Below are 12,074 nucleotides of genomic sequence, written 5' to 3'. Positions count from 1 at the left end.
GAATGTATTTAATATCCCTCTGTGAGAATTATGGAAAATGATTTACAAAAAGATGTGATGTGTAAGGAAAAACGTGTGCTTCCATTGTCTCTGCTGTGTACAAAGGCCATACTAGAGTCCGTCCCGCCCTATCTTGACTTGGGTGTGTGGGGGCGAGTTTATGGCCTTCAACTACATTGTGTACCAAGACAACGGGAGAACTCCCCTACTCCCTACGGGTGTAACCTTGACGAAAGTGTAGTGTAACTTTATGGTTAGCAGCTTCCCTCTCGCACCTTATTTTTCCAATGCACGTGTGGGCCCTGAATGAAAAACACGGGTTTCTGTGGTGTATTCCCGCTGCTTGTTTAAAAAATGTTTGTCTGAATTAATTACTGCTTTGACTTTGTTCCAGATGATCACGCGATTGATATTAATAAAAATATTCTATGAATTAGGAAGGTATTTCTGAGCTATGTCTGTTGATTTCCTCTGTAGAAAACTTCTACATTAATTTGCATTTCAGATGTGTTGTTTCTTTGTGGCTTGTGCGTGTAGAAATTATTGTTGCAAAGTTATCATAAAAATGATACAATTAAATTTGATTCTCGTTTTTTGAATGAGTATTGTTTCTATCATTGAATAAACTTGACTTTCTCTCATTGCTTCAGATGTTCACTCGATTGATATTTTGTGAGTTGGGAATTATGTATGCGTGATTTATTAGTTGAGTCTGTTGATTTCTTGATTGATTAACAATAATCTGAAATATGTTAAATTTGCAACGTTTTTCATTTTGATTGAGTATTGTTTCCGCTGATGCTAGCATAATATTTCTCGCTTGCTTAGATAATGTTTGCCTAAAACCAGTTGCACTGATCTTGATGTCTATTCTTATATTTTTTGCTTGCTACTGTTTGTTTTGATAGAATTCTTATTGTGTTCTTGAGAATCGAATAATGCTAACATCTATTTGCAGTAGTTAATCAATAAAAATTTCGCCTCTGGGCAAACATGACTGGTCATGAGAAAATCCCCGTTTGGAGGAAATAACATGTAAGCGAGTGAGAGTGACCCCCGCACCTTGGAGTAACAAAGAATGCACAGTTTCTTCGCTTTGGGCTGTATGGAGAGAGAGCGTGACCCCCACCAGGCTCAAGTAGCAAAAGATAGCTGGCTTGTAGTGTGTCTGCTTTCTGTGTGCTGGGTACCTCCGTCAAGGTAATGTTTATGGTGTCTGTTAGAATGAAAATTGTATAGTGCTCGACTAGATTAGATCGCAAGGATGATTTTATGATAGTTCAAACGATAGATCATTTCCATTTCAAGTTATTAAATTTGTAATGTTTCTTGTTTTGATAGATTGTTTTGCTCTTATTTTCCTGTATGTGTCTGTTGTTTACACGTTGGATGATGCGCCGTTTAGAGTGGTTCTCCGTTCTTCAGCGTTAACTCTGTGCTAGTCACAGTATTAAATTTGTAATGTTTCTCATTTTGATAGATTGCTTTTCAATTATTTTCCTGCATGTCTTTCTTGTTTACGTGTTGGATGATGCACGGGTTTGGCTCTCTATTAGTGCTAGCTGTTGATCGTGTTTCTCATTATTTTCTTGCATGTGCGCTATTCACTTCACATGAAACTGATTAATTGTGTCGTGTTGGAATATTCAACTTAGCTTCTATATTGCGCTTGAAATTACTTACATCTAACAGAACTTCTAATTGAAACTGAAACTCCGCTAATGCAATCATGGTGCTCGCGTCTCAGACATTTTATAACAAAATTTGTAATTTGATTGTAATCGTATTAACTAAGGATATCTTCTCTGATTAAATGTACTACTGTATTTTAATTCTGATTCATTGAAAACTTGCGTGTATAATTACCATTAATACAAATATTGTGTTTGACATGTGATACCTCTCCAATGCTATTGCTTCATACCTGTAATAAGTAAGTATATTCTTTATTATTTGTATTGTATTGTGTTTCTTCCGTTTCATGTTTTTGCTGGGTTTTCCACCTTCACACAGAATGCCAACATAGTTCCTGCTACTATTTGGCTTCAATAAATGTATTTCATATTGCACTTTTGTGTATGGCTATCCTTTGCATATCTATACTTGCATGTGAACCGCCCACCGCACGGCTGTTGTAAGAAAAAAATGCCTGTGAAGCTGGCCCAGGTGTGATGGTAGCATTGCTTGGCTGTGTTGGCAGTCTGCATGTCGATACTTGCATGTAAACCGCCCACAGCGCAGCTGTTGCAGTGGGAAAAAATACGAATGAAGTCGGCTCAGTCGGCAAAAAATGTGAATGAAGTCGGCCCAGGTGTGACAGCAACGTCACTTGATAGGGTTGCCAGTGTGCATGTCTCCACTTGCATGTAAACCGCCTACCACACGACTGTTGTAGTGAAAAAAAATATGAATAAAGTCGGCCCAACCTGAAAAATCGCGAATGAAGTTGGCCCAGATGTGCCGGCACCATCGCTTGGTGAGGTTGCCGGTGTGCATGTCCCCACTTGCATGTAAACCGCCTACCACGCGGCTGTTGTAACGAAAAATTGCGAACGAAGTCGACCTGGGCGGAAAAATTGCAAAAGAAGTTGGCCCAGGGTGAAAAATACAATGATAAGGGCCATCACAGCCCTCCCGCCCGCTCAGCCAGCCCGCTGATAGGCACCCGGACAGCCCCTCACCCGCGCGCCATCCCACCACACGCTGAAAAAAAATTCGCGAGAGAAGTCGGCCCAGTTGAAAATATGAGCAACGGTAAACGAACGCACAGCCCTACGCCAACGTGCCGACCACCGATCACTTTATAAGAATCTGATTAATTAAATTTGTGTCATGTTAGAATATTCAACTTAGCTTCCCTATTGTGCTTGAAGTTACTTACATCTATCAGAACTTGCAATTAAAACTCCACTATTGCAATGACGGTGCTCACGCATAGGAATGTTAGACTTTTTATAATAAAACTTGTAATTGTGATTGTAATCGTATTGATTAAGAATATCATTCTCTGATTAAATGTGCTACTCCATTTTAATTCTGATACATTGAAAACTTGTGTGTATGATTACCATTAAGAAAAAATATCGTGTTTGATTCTTTCTGTGTGATACCCCTTCAATGCTATTGCACAATACCTGTAATAAGTATATTCTTTATTACGTGTATTGTATTGTGTCTCTTCTGCTTCAGGTTTTCCAGCTAGATTTTGCCCATTCACAGATTGGCATTACTGCTTGGCTTTAAGAGATTTCATCTTGTACTTTTGTGTATGGCTATCCTTTGCATGTCTATGCTTGCATGTAAACTGCCTACTGCACACCTGTTGTAGCGGGAAAAAATTTGCGAGTGAAGTCGGCCCAGGCGGAAAAATGGCGAAAGAAGTCGGCCCAGGCTGAAAAATGTGCGAGGGTTGGCGCACGCGCAGCCCACCGGCTACGCGCCGCCCGCCGATAAGCGCGCGAGCAGCCCTCCACCCGAGCGCCAGAGTGAAGTCGACCCAGACGCGCCTGGCCGTTGCTAGGGGCCTGGGGGGCCGTTGCTTGGGACTAACTCTCATAACTGCTATACTACTCGCGTGTCATTTTTCGGCTTTGCGGAGACCGAACCCCTAAAACAGTTGGGGGTTTTCCAGTATTCACCGTCCTGCACAAAAGCTCGGTGCAGTACCAATGCCTTTTGAAAAGACGTGTAAGTGTTGTTAATTTTCTACCTCGTTCTCGTCACAGATTTGGCCTACACAGCATAAGCATTTGTCAGGCGCGTCCCTCTGAGTTACAGCACCAACACCTGCACAGAAAATGTTACAAGCTACATAGTTAGGAATAACATAATTTATTAAACAAATCGCCAATCCCAACTGCATCAGGTCTCACCTGAAAATCTCACTTTGCACCTCAAACAAGCGCTGAGCGTTGCTGTGTCGTCTTGCACGATTGTGACGTCCGGAACAACAGTGACGTCACGGAGAAATCGAAACCGGATATGGATTAACCGTAGGATGTAATTCATTTTCTCTAAAATGGGGAAGGCTTTCACCCTTTTATTTTACGTGTATGATATACGTGTGGAGCACAATCGAATGGAGTCGCGATCCAAATACCCTCCGGAGGTCCGGATTGTCGCTGTAAGCACATTTTAAATCGTGTACTTTATACCGTACTTAAAGTACTTTTTTCCGATAACTTTCCCATCAAGTACTGAAGTACCCAAATTTGGACTCCGGACAAAAAATCACAAAAGAGTACCAAAAATGCACCCTGCTAAAAGCGCTAAAATGACAAGATGAAAACGAAAACACACCGATAGCGCCCCATTCGTCATCTCCCGACAACGGTGTTGCAGAGAGATAGCGCTATCTGTGTGTTTTCGTCTTCTTGTCGTCATTTTAGCGCTTTCAGTGGGATGCAGTATGGTGCAGCTACCAAGATACTGAAGTTAGACAAACCCAGTGGGAATAATAATCGGCACATTCTGTGTTATCATGTATGGACAGACTTAGACGCCGAGAACTCTGCACGAAACTACTTTCACTTTGACACAATACAAAGCGTGGACTACGTCGTCTGCTTGTCTTCTGCAAAAACTTTCCCGGCATTTTGGCTTTCCCGAACCGGAACTGAACCGGTACGAAATCCAAGCAATGCGAACCCGAACCGAATCCGTATATTTGCGGTTCTACACCCTGATTACTATTGCTCCGGAATTTGCTTGAAGAAGCCTGATGATGTCGGACTGCCTCGGGTAAGGACTGGTAGGGGGACTGGAGCTCGGTGGCTGCAAGATGAAAATTAGTATTCAGATATGTAGCTACGCATATGAAACTTGCAATGTAGACAGAAAGAATAAAGGTGCTAATGAATGCGGAAACTAAGAACGATTATGGTAGAGTTGTGAGAAGCTCGCAGCTATGGGGTGTGATGAGCGGCGCAGTACAAAAAATAGCTTTTATTGCGCTACTTCACAATGATATGTTCAGGCCGAATATCCAGACAAACTTGGCTTTGGAGCTACAGAACAGCTACTAAGTCAACGTCGACCGAAACTTGTCGAGCAAAATCACCGAGAATCACCGCTTTACAGTAGTGCCATGAATTTAGACAATACGACGTTAGCGGGCATTCAATCATAACATAGAAATGATATTGTTTCCCGAAAAGAAATATAATCGATCATCGTAACTGCAAAGCTACGCGGTCGGTCACAGCGTATTCCGGACAGGATTTACAGAGACTGTTGAGCTACTTATCCACAAAACACGAAGTGAATGCGGTGTTGTAAGGCAACAAGCATTCACCAACAACTCATTGACCGGGTATCGGAAGAACGAGGCGTTCGGACTGTCGAATCGATCCTACACCAAGAAGCAGAGCAGAAATTTTGTGCAGGCACCTTCCCTGGCAGCTGTGACTGTTCAAGGACACTGACGTGATCCAGCCAGCGTTTTTAAACGGGCAAAATCGGAACCTCATAGGGCAACCCAACCGCTATACAGAACGTCAGCCACCGAGACGGACGCCGGCGCTTCGTGGAGGGCAGTTCCAGCCGGCACAGCCGCCGGCGCTGTCGCCTGTTTGAGCGCTCGCGAACAAATTTTAAAACGGCCAATACTCCCTCAGAAAACGAATTCATCCTCATAGGAAACAATCAGTAAGCACTAGCCACCGGATGTCGCCGTGACGTTTATTTATGACGGTTTTTTGACGTCCGATGACGTGAAACGCATGAAGCGCCTCACTTTATCCCGCAAAGGAGGTTCGGGCGCGAGATTCGGGCCCTTGGTTCCGTCATGTTGCACGCTGTGTCTCCTCGCGGCAGCTCGCCACGGTGCGGCGCCAGCTGTACTCCCTTCGCCCTTCCATTAGATTCACTTCCGAGAATACTCGCACGACGAAGGTAAAATTTTGGTACTGGACTCAGAAATATGTTTTCTTCCTGATGAAAACAAGAAAAAATCATTTCATAGTTCCTTTCACATACAGGATGCTGCAAAAGGTTGACCAAGTTAAATATCTGGGAGAAACGATAATATCAAATTTAAGTTCGAATAACCACATTGAGAACATGTTCTCAATGTGGTCATTCTAACTTAAATGAATGGACTGCAGAAGCATCTGCAGTTCATTCATCATGCATTTCATGCAGTGGATTTAGGAAGCTCTGTTCACTTAGAAGGAGCCTAAAGGCTCAGATAGAGTCCGACGTAACCGCGCGCTGCACAGTTGCGCTACGCCGCGGGAAATCATACCTTCTATAGTCTAGCGGCTAGGGCCAGCGACATTCAACGCGCTAGGACGTCGCTCGTGCAGAATAGAACATATTTTACTTTTCGCCGACCGTGCTCGAGCAATCAGACCACCGCAGTCGCTGTCGCGCTGGTGCAGTCAGCTCGACTTTGCGCATGCGCCACGGGAGCAGGCCACTGCTGACGCGCGTCTGACTATAAACGCATTGTTAAGGAAGAGGTATACAGGTTCATTCCCTCGCATCAGCGAGCTTCACTTCCATTTCTGGTTTTCATTAAACTCAGTCCGGCAACTACCGGAGTCCGTGATTTCTTGTACATTTTGGTGCCGAAACCCGGGAAGTGTCATCCCGGTTCCTTTTGGTCAAGACCTAACGGCAAGAACGACGTCGGCATGGAAAACCTGGAGCGCTTCAAGCGAATACGGACTACCACCCGTTCAATAGTCACGCGAATAATCAACGAACTCAAGGCGCTTTTGGCACTATCACCTCCAACTATCGACCAGCTAAAGGCAAAGTTGCAATTTCTAGAAACGAAGGCTTCAACCCTACAGCAGATGGATGGTGACATTCAAGCAATCATCGATGGGGAGTTCTTGGAGAATGAATGCGAAGCGTGCGACCGTTACTTATAGTCCATCACAAGCACCGTCGTTCAAGTTCGATCTGTGCTGGACGCCTCACAACATGCCGGGAGACAGATGACAAATGAAACTGGTAATCTTCAGCCACTCTTGCCTATGCATCGTCCGCCTTCTGCCAACCAGCCCGATGGGATCGCCCTACCGAAGCACAAGATCGACTCCTTCAGTGGTGAGTTCTCACGTTTTAGAGGATTTTGGGACCAATTCCGTGCAAGTATTGATGATAACCAAAGTCTATAAGTCTATAAACAAGGTCAACAATGAAAAAATGGCTAGGAAGCAAGCGAGCTGGTGAAGGTGATGCATATTGTAAAAACCCCGAGACTAGGGAACACGAAGGGACAGACACAACACGAAGACTCAAACACAGCTGAAAATTTTACTTCACAACCAAGAGATATATACAAACAGAAGGGAAGGGAACACCAGTTGAGAACAAAATAGGCATCCTGTAAAGGCATCAATCAAAGGCAACAATTGTAAAGGCATCCGAAGTGGACCCTCACAGAAGGCTTTCGAGAGAGACCCTTTTCATAACTTCTTGTGGGAACTGTGTCAGCAAAGCTTCCGTAATCCTCGGTCCGGCCTTGAACAGACTGCTCGTTCCCCCGAAATGACCCCCTATTTTGTTCTCAACTGGTGTTCCCTTCCCTTCTGTTTGTATATATTTCTTGTTTGTGAAGTAAAATTTTCAGCTGTGTTTGAGACTTCGTGTTGTGTCTGTCCCTTCGTGTTCCCTAGTCTCGGGGTTTTTACATAAGGCCAACAAGATGAAATACTTGATGTCTCTCGTGGCTGGACCAGCGGCCCGCGCTCTGGACGGATTGACTATTAGGGACGAAAACTATGAAACCGCCGTTGATATTCTCAAGACCGGATTCGGCAAACGTGAATTACTCGTCAATGAACATTTAGATTCACTATTTGATCTTGCACCAGTGCAGTCTATGGACGACGTCCCAGGCCTAGGGTTGCTGCATGAAGCCGTGACCGTTAGGACTCGAAACCTGCAGACCTTGGGAGTACCACGGAGTTCACAGGGCCGCCGGCACTCGAGTTTGAGTATTAGCGGGTGAAAGCAACAGACTCTACAGCAGACTCGGCAGCCACTTCTACGACCGATGATTTGTCACGTCTGTTGGACTTAGAAAAGGAGATGTAGAGAACTAAGATGGACTAACTAAAAATGGACTTAGAAGGAGATGTTAGAATGTCGGGAGCGCGTTCGAAGAGCTACCGACAGCGCTTTGCAAAGTGACAATATCAACCGTCGAAGGACCGCCTCACGTCTTTAACAACAAGCTGTCTGCTACGTCTGCTACGTCTTTAACAACAAGCGCTACGTCTGCTGTGTGCATACTGTTCAAATCAACAGAGCATTCGTTGGAAGCATGTACAGCACCCTTTAGCTCTGAAGAGGAGAGAGTCATCTTGCGCCGCGAAGGGCGTTGCTTCTTGTGCGGCAAGCGATCGCATCTATCCAAGGACTGCCGAGTACGCTGTCGCCTTCGATGCAGTACGTGCGACAGGAGACACCTTACGCAGCTTTGTCCAGGAGCATCATCATATCCGACTGTACACGTGGTTACTCAGGACATAACCGCAACTGTGTCCTCTGCCGCTCCTAACGTCTTCAAAGCACAGGGCAGTTCCAATATGTTACTACAAACGGCGAAGGTGTGGATCGAACGCATGGACGGACGGCGACAGTTAGTACGAGTATTATGGGACGGAGGAAGTCAACGCAGCTTTGTTCGCAAAGATATTTCGACTCAGCTTGGATGCACAACGTTACGGACTGAGACCTTGCAGATTCACACCCTCGGGAACTACGTTCCAAGCTGCATACATACCGCTGCGTTAAGGTTACGCCACAGTCAGCATTCGCTACACAGTACGACGATCGAAGCAATCGAATACGACGAGATAAGCTCAAACACACTTCCGACGCTGCAAAACGATTTGCCAAGCAAGCTTAGGACAATAGGTTTCGACGTCGCCGACGAACCCTTGACGCCAGATTGCGAGATCTCTCTCCTTATCGGTTCGGACTATTATTGGTAAATTGTTACGGGAGCAACTGTTCGCCTGTCACAGGAATTAGTTGCAGCAACGACTCTTTTCGGCTAGGTCGTTCAAGGAACCGATACAAACAACTTAAAGGAATGCAAAGTAAGGCCAACAAGTGAAATTGGAGTCATGCAGATTGGTGTGCAGTCAGGAATCGCTGGTGAAGACACGCAACTACAAGCGTTTTGGGATCTTTAACATCTAGGCATCCTGAACCGTGAAGAACTTCACTTGGAGGATTACACAGTTCTTCAAGAATTTTGCGCTACCGCCAAGCTGGCCGACGGGAGATATGTAGTTCACCTGCCCTGGAATTTGGAGAGGCGCCCTGAGCTGGGTGACAACAAGGCACTGGTGACTCAACGACTGAGGAATATCACAAAGAAGTTGCTTCCGGATGCAGGAGTATGACCAGACTATACGCGAACATCTAAAAAATGGCCACGCAGAACGCGTAAGTGACCCTAGAACAGTTTCGGGGTCGTTACATTATATGCCGCGTCATGCAGTCATTCGGAGGGATCGTGAGACCACCAAGGTGCGGATTGTTTTTGATGCTTAATCAAAGGCCTCTGGTTGTGTGTCCATTAACGAAGCCCTGCATTGCGGACCTAACTTGAACCCGGACGTGCTTGAGCTTCTTCAGCGGTTCCACTTACAGTAGACGTGGAGAAAGCCTTTCTGCAAATCGTCTTGGACGAATTGGACCGTAATTCTCTACGTTTCCTTTGGTGCACAACAACTCCAAAGTTTGACGAACCGTTACCACATGTAGAGACTTGACGAATGACACGCGTCCCTTTTGGTCCAAAACCCAGCCCGCTCCTGTTGGCTGCAACTTTACGACATCACTTACAGTCCGCAGCCGTAGTCCGTCCTGAGGCAGCAGCGTTGCTTTCAAGTAGCTTTTATGTTGACGACTTAGTTGAACAAGAGAGAACTGATGTTCTGAGGCTGGAACAACATAGAAGGGACAATCACATACAAGACCTCAAGTTGCCTAAGAAATTAACGATGAAAGATGAAAGTCACTGAAAAGGTTAGCCAGCTGTAGGACTCGAACCCACATCTTCTGGATTACCAGTCCAGGGCTCTACCAATTGAGCTAAGCTAACACGCCTTCTCAGCGACGCACCCTGGAAGTCGCTGAGAAGGCGTGTTAGCTTAGCTCAGTTGGTAGAGCCCTGGACCGGTAATCCAGAAGATGTGGGTTCGAGTCCTACAGCTGGCTAACCTTTTCAGTGACTTTCATCTTTCGACGACTTAGTTGTTGCGGTCGACACTACTGATGAAGCAACAGCTGTACATCGTCTGGCGAAAGACGTTTTCCATGAAACAGGTATGAAGTTGGAGAGGTGGACTAGTAATAGCTCTATGCAACAAAGAATGTTCGAAGCATAAGCCACAGCCGTTACAAAGCCTACCACGAGGAAAATTCTTGGACTTTGTTGAGACATAACTTCAGATGAAATTCGGTATGGCATGAAGTCTCTTTGTGAGGTTCTGGACAAATGCTCAGACACAAAGCGCTGTGTACTCCAAGCTGTGGCACGCGTGTATGACCCCTTTGGCCATGTTGCCCCATTTGTGGTGACTGCGAAGATACTGCTCCAACACATATGGTTGGCAAGGTTAGGTTGGGACGACACGCTCTCGGATGACTTGTTGCGTGTATGGCTTACATGGCGTGAGGAAGCGCAAACATTATTGCGTATTTCGTTGCCACGAAGGTTGGTTCATTCCACGACTTTTTCTGAACCAAACAAGAACTTGAACGTATTCAGTGATGCCAGCACACAGGCTTATGGCGCTGCAGTCTACTTGGTCTCCGAGTTTGCCGACGGACATTCACATGCAACAATTCTACTGGCGAAGACCAGAGTAGCTCCGGTAAAGCAGACGTCACTGCCAAGAATCGAACTAATGGGTGCACTTATAGCTTCTCGCCTCTTAAAATTCGTAGCGAGTGCCCTCTCCCTTCCCGACTCGGAAGCAACTCTTTGGACCAACTCTGAAATCACCTTGCATTGGATCTGCGGCTCTCCAACGGCCTGGAAACCGTTTGTGGCAAACAGAGTCACGGAAATACGGTCAGTGACGTCACCAGCTCAATGGAAGCACTATCCAGGACGTGACAACCCCGCAGACATCCTTAGTAGGGGAACCTCCTGCCTTCGCCTACTGGAAGATAGTCACTGGTGGCACGGTCCAACGTGTTTGTGTGATAAAGAAGCGTGGCCTCCTGCGTGCGTATGTCTACAGAAGGTTCACCTGAAGTACAGCAAGAAGCAACGCGTCGCACTGTATGTCTCGGGCACACTGCAGTCAGGGACCCACTTTTCGAAGTCGATCGCTTCAGCTCATTGCACAGGCAATAGCCTGTGCAATGAGCTGAAGCGATCACATCATGGGTCACATCATGGGTGCAGAGGTTTGTTCATAACTGCAGGAGATCTCAAAGGAAGCGGAACGGGGACCTGACATCTGATGAAATAGAAGCAGCGAAAACCTACTGGATTGCGTTGGCACAACAGCACTCTTTTGGAGACCAGCCTGCCGCACATAGGTCGCTTCTGTGCGCATCGATATTTCACGACGAAGGATGTATCGTACTTATGAAAGGCCGTCTACAGTATGGGGGAATTCGCAGAAAATTTTAAGCACCACATCGTGCTCCCTCCGGATCATCCATTTACAGCGCTTTTGGTGAAGAGCGCCCACATAAGACTTTTGCATGCATGTGTACAAGATACCTTGGCGCAACTAAGAGAAGAATACTGGGTCATCAGAAGTCGCCAGGTCATAAAAAGGATCTTACACCAGTGCCTTCTTTATCGCCGAGTGAAAGCTCACGCCTGCGATGAGGCTACGGCACCTTTGCCACGTGACAGAATAACACGGTCGCCACCGTTCCAAGTAACTGGGACGGATTACGCAGGGTCGCTGTATTATAAATAAAGTGGTAAAGCGGCAGAGAAGTGCTATATTCTTATCTTCACCTGTGCTGTCACAAGGGCCCTTCACTTGGAATTAATGAAATCTATGTCGGCTGCAGATTTCATGACAGCATTCAAAAGGTTCTGTTCGAGGCGAGGCCTTCCACGAACGATGTACTCC

At 45.9% G+C, this 12,074-nt stretch overlaps 2 non-coding genes across 2 annotated transcripts; one reads left to right on the top strand and one right to left on the bottom strand.

Moving 5' to 3' along the window:
* Positions 1-9,999: 9,999 nt before the first annotated feature.
* Positions 10,000-10,072, bottom strand: Trnat-ggu (transfer RNA threonine (anticodon GGU)). The gene has a single exon. It is a non-coding gene; the product is annotated as a tRNA-Thr (tRNA).
* A 43-nt stretch (positions 10,073-10,115) lies between these two features.
* Trnat-ggu (transfer RNA threonine (anticodon GGU)) lies at positions 10,116-10,188 on the top strand. Its single transcript has one exon. It is a non-coding gene; the product is annotated as a tRNA-Thr (tRNA).
* The last annotated feature ends 1,886 nt before the right edge of the window (positions 10,189-12,074 follow it).

Source organism: Ornithodoros turicata, chromosome 1 (assembly GCF_037126465.1).
Source record: "Ornithodoros turicata isolate Travis chromosome 1, ASM3712646v1, whole genome shotgun sequence".
Classification (NCBI taxonomy): domain Eukaryota; kingdom Metazoa; phylum Arthropoda; class Arachnida; order Ixodida; family Argasidae; genus Ornithodoros; species Ornithodoros turicata.
This window is presented reverse-complemented; position numbering and strand designations above follow the sequence as displayed.